Consider the following 12,093-nt stretch of genomic DNA (forward strand, 5'->3'; position numbering starts at 1 on the left):
GAGCGCTCACTGTACTTGTACAGACCTGTTTCTACTCTGGCGATTGTGTTATTGCAATTCTATTCTAGCAATTTCATTCACATTGATTTCTTTGCGATTTCATTGTGACAATCTCAGAGCCTTCATTATTCTACATAATGAAGTTATTTCAGCGCAAACGAGTTGTTTATCATATGAACACCAATGATAAACAGACACATATGGAAGGGGAGATCATTGAACAGCTGGCAGATCCCCCAACCAAGATGCCCACAAAACTGAAGAGTTTTCGGGCTTTCCTACGCGGCTGCATTAGAGCGGCTGCTGGATGTTTTTACGGATTTGGACCAAATCAGACAGAAGACTCTATGGGTAAGTATTGTGGATATTTATAGATACATGGTGGCTGAAACCCTTTCATGGTATCCTTTGTTCTCATGTATGACGAGTCACATTCAGGCAGAATTCACAAAGCTAACAAACCAAGACAGGGTCCCTTTGAGAAAAAATGTCAGTTATTTTTTTACTGAGTACAGGGAGATTTAAAATAAAATCCTGTTATTGTATAATATCTGTATACGGAGTGTACAAGCAGAATTCACAAAGCTAATAAAACAGGTCAGGTTCCTTTATAACAAAATGTCAGTTATTTTTTGCTGAGTACAAGGAGATTAAAAAAAAAAAGAAAACATTATTTAACTGTATTGGATCTGTATACTGAGTGTACAGCCAAAATTTAAAAAGCTAACAAAGAAAAAACAACAGTTATTTTTTTGCTGAGTACAAGGAGATTAAAAAAATACTTCTGCTAGCGTATTGGATCTGTATACTGATTATACAGGCAGAATTCTCAAAGCTCACAAATAAGGACAGGGTCCCTTTAAGAAAAAACGTCAGTTATTTTTTGCTGAGTCATGGGTGGGAGGAGCCTAGGAGCCTATATAAGCCAGTTCTGGGAAGGATCCTGGCAGAAACAGAGCGCTCACTGTACTTGTACAGACCTGTTTCTACTCTGGCGATTGTGTTATTGCAATTCTATTCTAGCAATTTCATTCACATTGATTTCTTTGCGATTTCATTGTGACAATCTCAGAGCCTTCATTATTCTACATAATGAAGTTATTTCAGCGCAAACGAGTTGTTTATCATATGAACACCAATGATAAACAGACACATATGGAAGGGGAGATCATTGAACAGCTGGCAGATCCCCCAAGCAAGATGCCCACAAAACTGAAGAGTTTTCGGGCTTTCCTACGCGGCTGCATTAGAGCGGCTGCTGGATGTTTTTACAGATTTGGACCAAATCAGACAGAAGACTCTATGGGTAAGTATTGTGGATATTTATAGATACATGGTAGCTGAAACCCTTTCATGGTATCCTTTGTTCTCATGTATGACGAGTCACATTCAGGCAGAATTCACAAAGCTAACAAACCAAGACAAATTGTCAGTTATTTTTTTACTGAGTACAAGGAGATTTAAAAAAAAATCCTGTTATTGTATAATATCTGTATACGGAGTGTACAAGCAGAATTCACAAAGCTAGCAAACCAGGACAGGTTCCTTTATAACAAAATGTCAGTTATTTTTTGCTGAGTACAAGGAGATTAAAAAAAAAAAAAAAAAAAGAAAACATTCTTTAACTGTATTGGATCTGTATACTGAGTTTACAGCCAGAATTTAAAAAGCTAACAAAGAAAAAACAACAATTATTTTTTTGCTGAGTACAAGGAGATTAAAAAAATACTTCTGCTAGCGTATTGGATCTGTATACTGATTGTACAGGCAGAATTCTCAAAGCTCACAAATAAGGACAGGGTCCCTTTAAGAAAAAACGTCAGTTATTTTTTGCTGAGTCATGGGTGGGAGGAGCCTAGGAGCCTATATAAGCCAGTTCTGGGAAGGATCCTGGCAGAAACAGAGCGCTCACTGTACTTGTACAGACCTGTTTCTACTCTGGCGATTGTGTTATTGCAATTCTATTCTAGCAATTTCATTCACATTGATTTCTTTGCGATTTCATTGTGACAATCTCAGAGCCTTCATTATTCTACATAATGAAGTTATTTCAGCGCAAACGAGTTGTTTATCATATGAACACCAATGATAAACAGACACATATGGAAGGGGAGATCATTGAACAGCTGGCAGATCCCCCAACCAAGATGCCCACAAAACTGAAGAGTTTTCGGGCTTTCCTACGTGGCTGCATTAGAGCGGCTGCTGGATGTTTTTACAGATTTGGACCAAATCAGACAGAAGACTCTATGGGTAAGTATTGTGGATATTTATAGATACATGGTGGCTGAAACCCTTTCATGGTATCCTTTATTCTCATGTATGAGGAGTCACATTCAGGCAGAATTCACAAAGCTAACAAACCAAGACAGGGTCCCTTTGAGAAAAAATGTCAGTTATTTTTTTACTGAGTACAGGGAGATTTAAAATAAAATCCTGTTATTGTATAATATCTGTATACGGAGTGTACAAGCTGAATTCACAAAGCTAATAAAACAGGTCAGGTTCCTTTATAACAAAATGTCAGTTATTTTTTGCTGAGTACAAGGAGATTAAAAAAAAAAAAGAAAACATTATTTAACTGTATTGGATCTGTATACTGAGTGTACAGCCAAAATTTAAAAAGCTAACAAAGAAAAAACAACAGTTATTTTTTTGCTGAGTACAAGGAGATTAAAAAAATACTTCTGCTAGCGTATTGGATCTGTATACTGATTATACAGGCAGAATTCTCAAAGCTCACAAATAAGGACAGGGTCCCTTTAAGAAAAAACGTCAGTTATTTTTTGCTGAGTCATGGGTGGGAGGAGCCTAGGAGCCTATATAAGCCAGTTCTGGGAAGGATCCTGGCAGAAACAGAGCGCTCACTGTACTTGTACAGACCTGTTTCTACTCTGGCGATTGTGTTATTGCAATTCTATTCTAGCAATTTCATTCACATTGATTTCTTTGCGATTTCATTGTGACAATCTCAGAGCCTTCATTATTCTACATAATGAAGTTATTTCAGCGCAAACGAGTTGTTTATCATATGAACACCAATGATAAACAGACACATATGGAAGGGGAGATCATTGAACAGCTGGAAGATCCCCCAACCAAGATGCCCACAAAACTGAAGAGTTTTCGGGCTTTCCTACGCGGCTGCATTAGAGCGGCTGCTGGATGTTTTTACGGATTTGGACCAAATCAGACAGAAGACTCTATGGGTAAGTATTGTGGATATTTATAGATACATGACGGCTGAAACCCTTTCATGGTATTCTTTGTTCTCATGTATGACGGGTCACATTCAGGCAGAATTCACAAAGCTAACAAACCAAGACAGGGTCCCTTTGAGAACAAGGAGATTTAAAAAAAAATCCTGTTATTGTACAATATCTGTATACGAAGTGTACAAGCAGAATTCACAAAGCTAGCAAACCAGGACAGGTTCCTTTATAACAAAATGTCAGTTATTTTTTGCTGAGTACAAGGAGATTAAAAAAAAAAAAAAAAACATTTTTTAACTGTATTGGATCTGTATACTGAGTGTACAGCCAGAATTTAAAAAGCTAACAAAGAAAAAACAATCTCCTTGCTGAGTACAAGGAGATTAAAAAATACTTCTGCTAGCGTATTGGATCTGTATACTGATTATACAAGCAGAATTTTCAAAGCTCACAAATAAGGACAGGGTCCCTTTAAGAAAAAACGTCAGTTATTTTTTGCTGAGTCATGGGTGGGAGGAGCCTAGGGGCCTATATAAGCCTCTGAAAGGCAATCCTCCAGATCGCTACCGCAAATGTGAAAGAAACCTAAACGCTGACTTACATCATCCATTTCACACTCACCACTACCCAGAACACCGCTTCCCAGCCACTTCCCATGTTACCCCTTCCAACTTATATCACTGACCAACCATTTCCCAACCCACAGATATCATTCATCAGCCAATTCCCACCCCCCAGCATACATACATACCACAGGCCTCTCCATACCTTCTGCTGACAGGCATCACTCCTAGCTACTTCCTACCCCCAGCTGACAGACATTATTCTATAGGCTCCTTTCACACGGACGTTCCAATCTGCTCCGCTGTTTTTCACGTGGACCCAATATGAACCTCCATTCTTCTCTATGGAGCGGCGGGTGTAAACGGATGGGGATCCAGTCACACTTTCTGAGCAGCATTGCCAGTTGACAAAGCCCTTGCTTTTGTACTCAAATATACATGTATTTGTCATTTGTCTTAGTCGGTCTGATGATTCACAATAGGGATCGACCGATTATCGGCAAAGCTGATTATCGGAGGGCCGGTATTCACTTTTGCCAATATATATCGATATCGGCCCCGGAATGGCCGATATTCCAAATATTGCTCATATAAGGTTAAAATGATGTCACATAGCATAATTCCATTTAGAATTGTTATTAAATATGCCACTCACATAATGTACAAAAGATATAAGCAATACCACATTAGCAGATCTGCATCTCTCACCCACTTGCCGTAAGTGATACCGCTCCGTTCGGCATCCACTCAGTACCGCTCCGTCCCTCACCCGCTACATCTCCCACCCTCCTGATATCGAACCCAATGTGGAATTGCTTATATCTTTTGTATATTATGTGAGTGGCATATTCAATAACATTTCTAAACAGAATTATGCTATGTGACATCATTTTACCCCTACATGAGCATCGCCACCTAATGCTTGGAGGGGGAGAAGACTAGTCTCGGACCCTGATATAGGATGTACAAAATATCGGCCCATATTGGCCGATACCGATACGTTGTGACCAATATATCGGTATCAGTATTGGCCCTGAAAAAAACATATCAGTCTATCCCTAATTCACAAACCCCTGCCACAATGCACAACCAGGGAGGTGACATCACTACTTCCTGATGCAACTATGCAACTTCCTTTTTGATTGGCCCACTCATTTAACAATGAAAGGTCTGAAAATACTTGTTGGTGGCTTCTTGACTTCTGACTTTGAGAAACTATCACAATCAGTGGATTGGGATAAGTGCCAGGCAAACCAGCATTTTTTTATGAACAATAGCTGCCCCTGTGATTATCAAAATATATGGAGTGGCGCTGAATCTGTTTCAATTTGCAACCAAAATAGGGTGCTCAAATATACATATAGAAATGAATATACATATAACAATGGAATAGCTGCCCCTATGTCCCTGTCGTGTCGGGTTTATTTCTTGTCCCTGGCACTGGAGTTTTCAACTTATCTCTCTATAATTTGATGTTGTATAAAGAAAAATAGATCAAATGAAGGTTAAGGTGCTAAATCCAAATCCTCTTTTTTATTGCAGATATGTACGGAATTTACGACAGACACAGCTCACACGGCAGGCTTGCCGCAGTGATCGAGTCTGAATGTAAACTCCCCATCGAGACTTCACCAACATGTGATGTTCACATTGAGCATTCACCAGAGAGTGGGATTGGGATATCAGCCACAAGTGATATTCCCATTGAGATTTTACCAAGAAGTGACATTGAGATTGAGACTTCACCAAAAAGTGACATTGAGATTGAGACTTCACCAAAAAGTGACATTGAGACTTCACCAAAAAGTGACATTGAGATTGAGACTTCACCAAAAAATGACATTGAGATTGAGACTTCAACAAAAAGTGACATTGAGATTGAGACACCCCTCAGCACTGGGGAGATTGTCCCAATGACATTGGATGGCTTCAGATTCCATCGCTTCCTCGGAGCCGGTAGTTTTGGAAAGGTAAGTGGTCAGATCTTTTCCCTGATTTAAAATGTTCAGATAGAGTGGGTCGGGTTTTATCACTGTCTGGGGCTCCGTTGGAGAAATTTCCCCTCACTTCCTGTCCTGCTGATGATGATTTCACCAGATAGGAAGAATCTGAAATAAGGGTACAGACAGAAATCCCCTCCCCCCTACTCCACTGCAGAAAAGTATTTTTTATTTCTGTGTATGTGGCTGCTGCAGACCTGGGCATACACTTTAGTCCCGGTTCACACTATAGCGATGACAGACATATGATTCGGAGCGCACTGCTCTTAAAATCACATGCGATGTCTGTGCGATGTGAATTCAGCCATACAGATTGTATGGATGAATTTGCATCAGATTCGGACACAACATGCTCAGGACCTTTTTTGGGTCCGCAGTAGAATCAGATTGAATGGTGGTTCACACCAATGCGATCCGATTCATGTCCGAACTGACAGTTTGCACTGCTATATGCAAACTGATCTGTAGGTGTCGTTAACTTTGTATTGACACCCCCAGCAATTGACATACGGCAGTGTGAACTGCCTGCGATTTAAATGCGATGAGGGAACCCGTAATAGATTCGCAGGGTTCCCGCATAGCATGTGTGAACCGGCACTAAAAGCCCAATTCATATTTTTATTTAACTCTAAGGGTCCTTTCACACGGTCCGCCTCCGTAGGCGGATCTGTGTTGCTCAGCTGGGATCGATCCGCGATCCCCGCTGAGCCGGGCGGATGACAGCTCCGTCTCCGCTCGCAGAGCGGAGAGGGAGGTGTCTCAGCACCCGCTGCCCTCTATGGGGGATCGGAGGAGAGCGGACCGCTTGTCCGCTCTCATCAGATCCGCTCCGCTCCGATTACTGAACGGATGGAAAAATAGGGTTTCCATCCGTCCAGATTTCAGCACAGGATCGGATGCGGATGGCAGCGGGTGTCAGCGGAGGTGTCTCCGCTGACACCCGCTGCCCCATAGAGCTGCATGGAGGATCCGATCAGATCCGCCTAAAAAACTGACAGGCGGATCTGATCGGACCGCCCGTGTGAAAGAGTCCTAACTCTAAACACATTCCAGGTGCATCAAAATAAAAGGTTTTACAGTTACTTTTTTTTATAAAGCAGCTAAAGCCAAAGTAGAAAAGCCTGTCCTCTGCTAACATGCAGCAGAGTGGGGTATTTGCTCTTTGTTGGGAAGCAGTGATCCCTCTACAGTGGTTTAACACGCCCCCTGATAAGTCCAGGCTAGAGTTCTCCAATCAGCAAAGCTCATGTTCCATACTGGGGGGGGGGGGGTGCACCCATAGATGAAATATTAACCACTTAAGCCCCGGAGGATTTGGCTGCTCAAAGACCAGGCCCTATTTTGCGATTCGGCACTGCGTGATTTTAACAGGCAATTGCACGGTCGTGCGACGCTGTACCCAAATTAAATTGACGTCCTTTTTTTCCCACAAACAGAGCTTTCTTTTGGTGGTATTTGATCACCTGTGCAATTTTAATTTTTTGCGCTATAAACAAAAAAAGAGCGACAATTTAGAAAAAAATATTTTTCACATTTTTTTATATGAAATTCTCAAAAAAAATGTAAAAATCAAATTTTTTTAACATTTTAGGGCAATTTGTTTTCTGCTACATATTCTTGGTAAAAAAAATCACAAAAGCGTATTTTTATTGGTTTGCGCAAAAGTTATTGCGTTTACTATCTACGGGAAAGATTTATGTCATTTTTATTGTTTTTTTTTTTTTTTTTACTAGTAATGGCGGCGATCTGCGATTTTTTTTGCGGGACTGTGACATTGTGGCGGACAGATCGGACCCCTGACTGACATTTTTGACACTTTTGGGGGTACCAGTGACATTACTACAGTAATCAGTGCTATAAATATGCACTGTTGCTGTAAAAATGACACTGGCAGGGAAGGGGTTAACTTTATTGGTGATCAAGGGGTTAAGTGTGTCCCTAGGGGCGTGATTCTAACTGTTAGGGGGCGTGGCTAGTGAAGTAATAACAGAGACATACGATCCTACATAGCAGGATTGCATAGCCTCTGTCATTACTTCAAGGAGAATAACAGACGGCTGTGTTTCTCCCTCTCCTGTGGGAGATCGCGAGTGGCCGGCAGACATCGGAGCCGCCGATCACACACGCTGGCTGGGCAGGGAACGAGCGGGGGGGGGGGGGTGGCGCGCCACTGGCGACGTGCGTTTGCCCCCTACAGGCTCGTGGGCGAGCGACGTAGTATTACGTCACTATGCCCAGGAGAGGCTGACAGCCGCAGTAAATAGTCGTGCGGCAGTCGGCAAGTGGTTAAACAATGTTAATGAACTTCTGTACTTGTCAGCTATAATTCTCTAATTCTCTCTCCTTCTGTCTATTCTAGGTGGTTTTGGCATCACACACTTCCACCGATGAACTGCTGGCTCTCAAAATCATGACCAAGGACAACTATTACGTCAAGGAGATCCTCAATGAGAGCCGAATTCTGCAGGAAGTTCATACCAGCCGATTCTGCATCAATGTATATGGTGCCTTCCAGACAGAGGTAAGTGACTCCTTCTACTTATTTTGTGGGAGAGGTCGGTGTGAAATGGTTAGCCTCTCAAATTACTGCTACTGGAGGACACCTACCTTTCTCACAACCTACCCAAGATTGCAGAGGGATTCCAGAGCAAATCATTTCTAACTTTGATATTTCTTTCTTCTGTGCAGGACAATGTATTCTTCGCCATGGAATACCTGAGTGGTGGAGACCTGATGGGATTCTTATTGGAAAGAGCACCACTAGATATCGCAACAACAAGGTAAGACAATGGATACCATAATAACAGGGATGGAGGTAGAACATGGTACTCTGGAAAGATCACATTAAAGTGTAGGCTTGTCCTAGATATGAAATAGATAAGATAATGGGGTACCATGATAACAGGGATGAAGGTAAAACATAGTACTAGAGATAGATCAAATCAACGTGTAGGCTTTTCCTAGATATGAGATAAGTAAGACAATAGGGTACCATGATAATAGGGATGGAGGTAGAACATAGTACTTACATAGATCACATTAAAGTGTAGGCTTGTCCTAAATATGAGATCACAGAGAGAAGGTAGAAAGTAGGTCTAATAGGTCCTTGCATAACATCATTTTTATTAAAGTTAGTTTGTTAATGTAAAACATTTTTTGTAATTTTGGATGGAGCGGGGAAGCTTTTTTGTATTGCTTCCTGTTTTGGCCTTACATAAGCTGGCCATAGATGGATTCAAATTCAGCCAGTTGAGCAGGGAACAACTGAATTTCCATCCATCTTTGGGCAGGCTGGTTGTACTGAAGTTGAATGACTCCTGTACAACCAGCCTGTCGGGTTTTTTTCATGCTATAGTCACCGGCAGTGATCATTGTATTCTGACTGCTGGGAAACCTCCCGCTGTCAAAATACAGAAGCTCCACAGAAGGAATTCATCAACACTGACTGTGCTGATGAGGGAATTGAGCAATTTTTTCCCCTACAAAATTGCTTAATGTATGGCCGGCTATACAAGTTAAAAGAAACTGTACAATCACATTCAATTATATTTGGACATTTTTACTATCACGAAAAACAATTTATGAGAATTTAGCACGTGTATTTGCTACAAATTCATCAGTGATTTTAAATATTCATATAAACCACTTCTGTGTAGTGTGATAAATTCTGCTGTTATTGGCAGAATTTCAACATGATTTGGTTATAGCACGCATACATGACTGTTACTGACAATTGAAGCGTTAGGGTAAATTTTTTGTTATTTTTTGGCTTAGATTACCATACATAATGCTTACCATCAATCTTTTCTGTCTCCCCATCAGATTCCTCACTGCAGAGATCATTTGTGGCCTGCAGTTCCTTCATGGTCGTGGGATTGTACACCGCGATCTCAAACCAGATAACATTTTGATGGATAGCGTTGGACACGTGAGAATCGGCGACTTTGGCTTATCAGCAATAGGTGTGAGCCCTATTTACAAGGCCCTTTATGACTCGGTCGGCACTCCAAGGTACAGGGCACCAGAGGTAAGTATTGATTGGATCGTTTTGGTTTTTCTTTCTTCTTATCAGTAAAATAATCACTAACCACTTGCCGACCAGCTGCCGCAGTTATACGGTGGCAGGTCAGCAGGTTTCCACGAATGACCGTAAGGTGGTCTGCGGGAGCCATCGTGGGCGCCCACTCACCACCGGGGAAGCCAATCCATGGGGCCAGGGGCCACTATTGTCGCCGGGCACCCGTAATCGCTTCCCGTAAAGAGAGAACAGCGATCTGCTCTTGTAAACACAGCAGATCGTTGTTCTCTCTGGTATCAATGCAGAGCTCCAGTGTTCCTCCTATTTTGGAACACAGGTCTCTGTATTGATTCAATTAACCCCCCCACAGGTGGAAAACACCCCATAGGCTCAAACTTAACCCTTTGATTGCCCCTGGGTTAACCCCTTCCCTGCCAGTGCCATTATTACAGTAACAATGCATTATTTTTGCACTGATTGCTGTAGTAATGCCACTGGTCCCCCCAAAAGTGTAAAAAATGTCAGTTAGGGGTCTGATCTGTCCTCCACAGTGTCACAGTCCCGCTAAAAATTGCTGATCACTGCCATTACTAGGAAAAAAAATAAAATAAATAAAAATGACAAAAATCTTTCCTCTAGTTTGTAGACGCGATAACCTTTGCGCAATACAATCGCAATTGGCCTAAAATTATGAGAATAGTTATATAGCAGAATGTGAAGAATATTAGTTTTTTTTTTTTAGAATTGTCACTCTTTTTTTTGTTTATAGCGCATAAAAAAAAAATTGTGCAGAAGAAAGCTCTATTTGTGGGAAAAAAAGGACATCAATTTTATTTGGGTAAAGCGGCGCATGACCGCGCAATTTTCCATTAAAAATATACCACAGTGCCGAATCACAAAAAATGGCCTGGTTATTAACCACTTTAGCCCCGGAAGATTTGGCTGCTCAAAGACCAGGCCCTATTTTGCGATTCGGCACTGCCTGACTTTAACGGACAATTGCGCGGTCGTGCGACACTGTACCCAAACAAAATTGACGTCCTTATTTTCCCCACAAACAGAGCTTTCTTTTGGGGGTATTTGATCACCTCTGCGATTTTTATTTTTTGAGCTATAAACAAAAAAATGCGACAATTTTGAAAAAATATTAATATTTTTCACATTTTTTATATGAAATTCTCAAAAAAAAATTTAAAAATCTAAATTTTTTAACATTTTAGGCCAATTTGTTTTCTGCTACATATTTTTGGTTATAAAAAAATCGCAATAATCATATTTTGATTGGTTTGCGCAAAAGTTATTGCGTTTACTAACTACGGGAAAGATTTATGTAATTTTTGTTGTTTTTATTTTAACTAGTAATGGCGACGATCTGCGATTTTTTTCTGCTGGACTGCGACATTGCGGCTGACAGATCGGACCCTTGACTGACATTTTTGACACTTTTGGGAGTACCAATGACATTACTACAGTAATCAGTGCTATAAATATGCACTGTTACTGTAAAAATGACACTGGCAGGGACGGACTTAAGGGGTTAAGTGTGTCCCTAGGGGCGTGATTCTAACTGTGGGGGGGGGCGTGGCTTGTGATGTAATCACAAGAGACATGCGATCCTACATAGCAGGATTGCATAGCCTCTGTGATTACTTTAGTCAGAATGACAGATGGCTGTGTTTACATCAGCCATCTGTCCTTCTCTCACTGCAGCGGAAGATCGCGAGTGGCCAGTGATCGTCCCCTAGCTCCTCCCAGGCTAGCGCCGTACATGTACGGCACTTTGCCTGGGAGCCCCAGACTGCCACCGTACAACTGCGGCGGGCGGTCGGCAAGCAGTTAAGGGAGAAAATCTTCCAGTCCAGAAGTGGTTAATGACCGTTCTATTCTTTTTGATATTTCCACAGATCTATTTGGAGCAACCATATGGATATCCCGCTGACTATTTCTCCCTGGGAGTTATAGTCTATATGATGGCGACTGGAAATTACCCATTTATGGGCTTAGACAAGAACATGCTTGCATGCTCCATCCTCAACAACCGTCCACATTTCCCTGAAGATTTTGATATGGATCTCAAGAACCTCATAGGCAACATAGTAAGTAAACATCATCTGTAGCCAGCAAAAAAATGGCTATTCCATTATTATTTTAAAAAACAGAATTGCAGAGTTATTTTCTATTTACCATTAATAACCTATTTTTTTTTTGTTGTTACAGCTCCTATGTGAATGGCAAGCTATGAGAGCAATGCTTTGTGAAAATCTGCGAAGCCACCCATTCTTTATGACCATAGACTGGGT

Source organism: Pelophylax lessonae (genome assembly GCF_965119305.1).
Source record: "Pelophylax lessonae genome assembly, chromosome: 6".
In the NCBI taxonomy this organism is placed as follows: domain Eukaryota; kingdom Metazoa; phylum Chordata; class Amphibia; order Anura; family Ranidae; genus Pelophylax; species Pelophylax lessonae.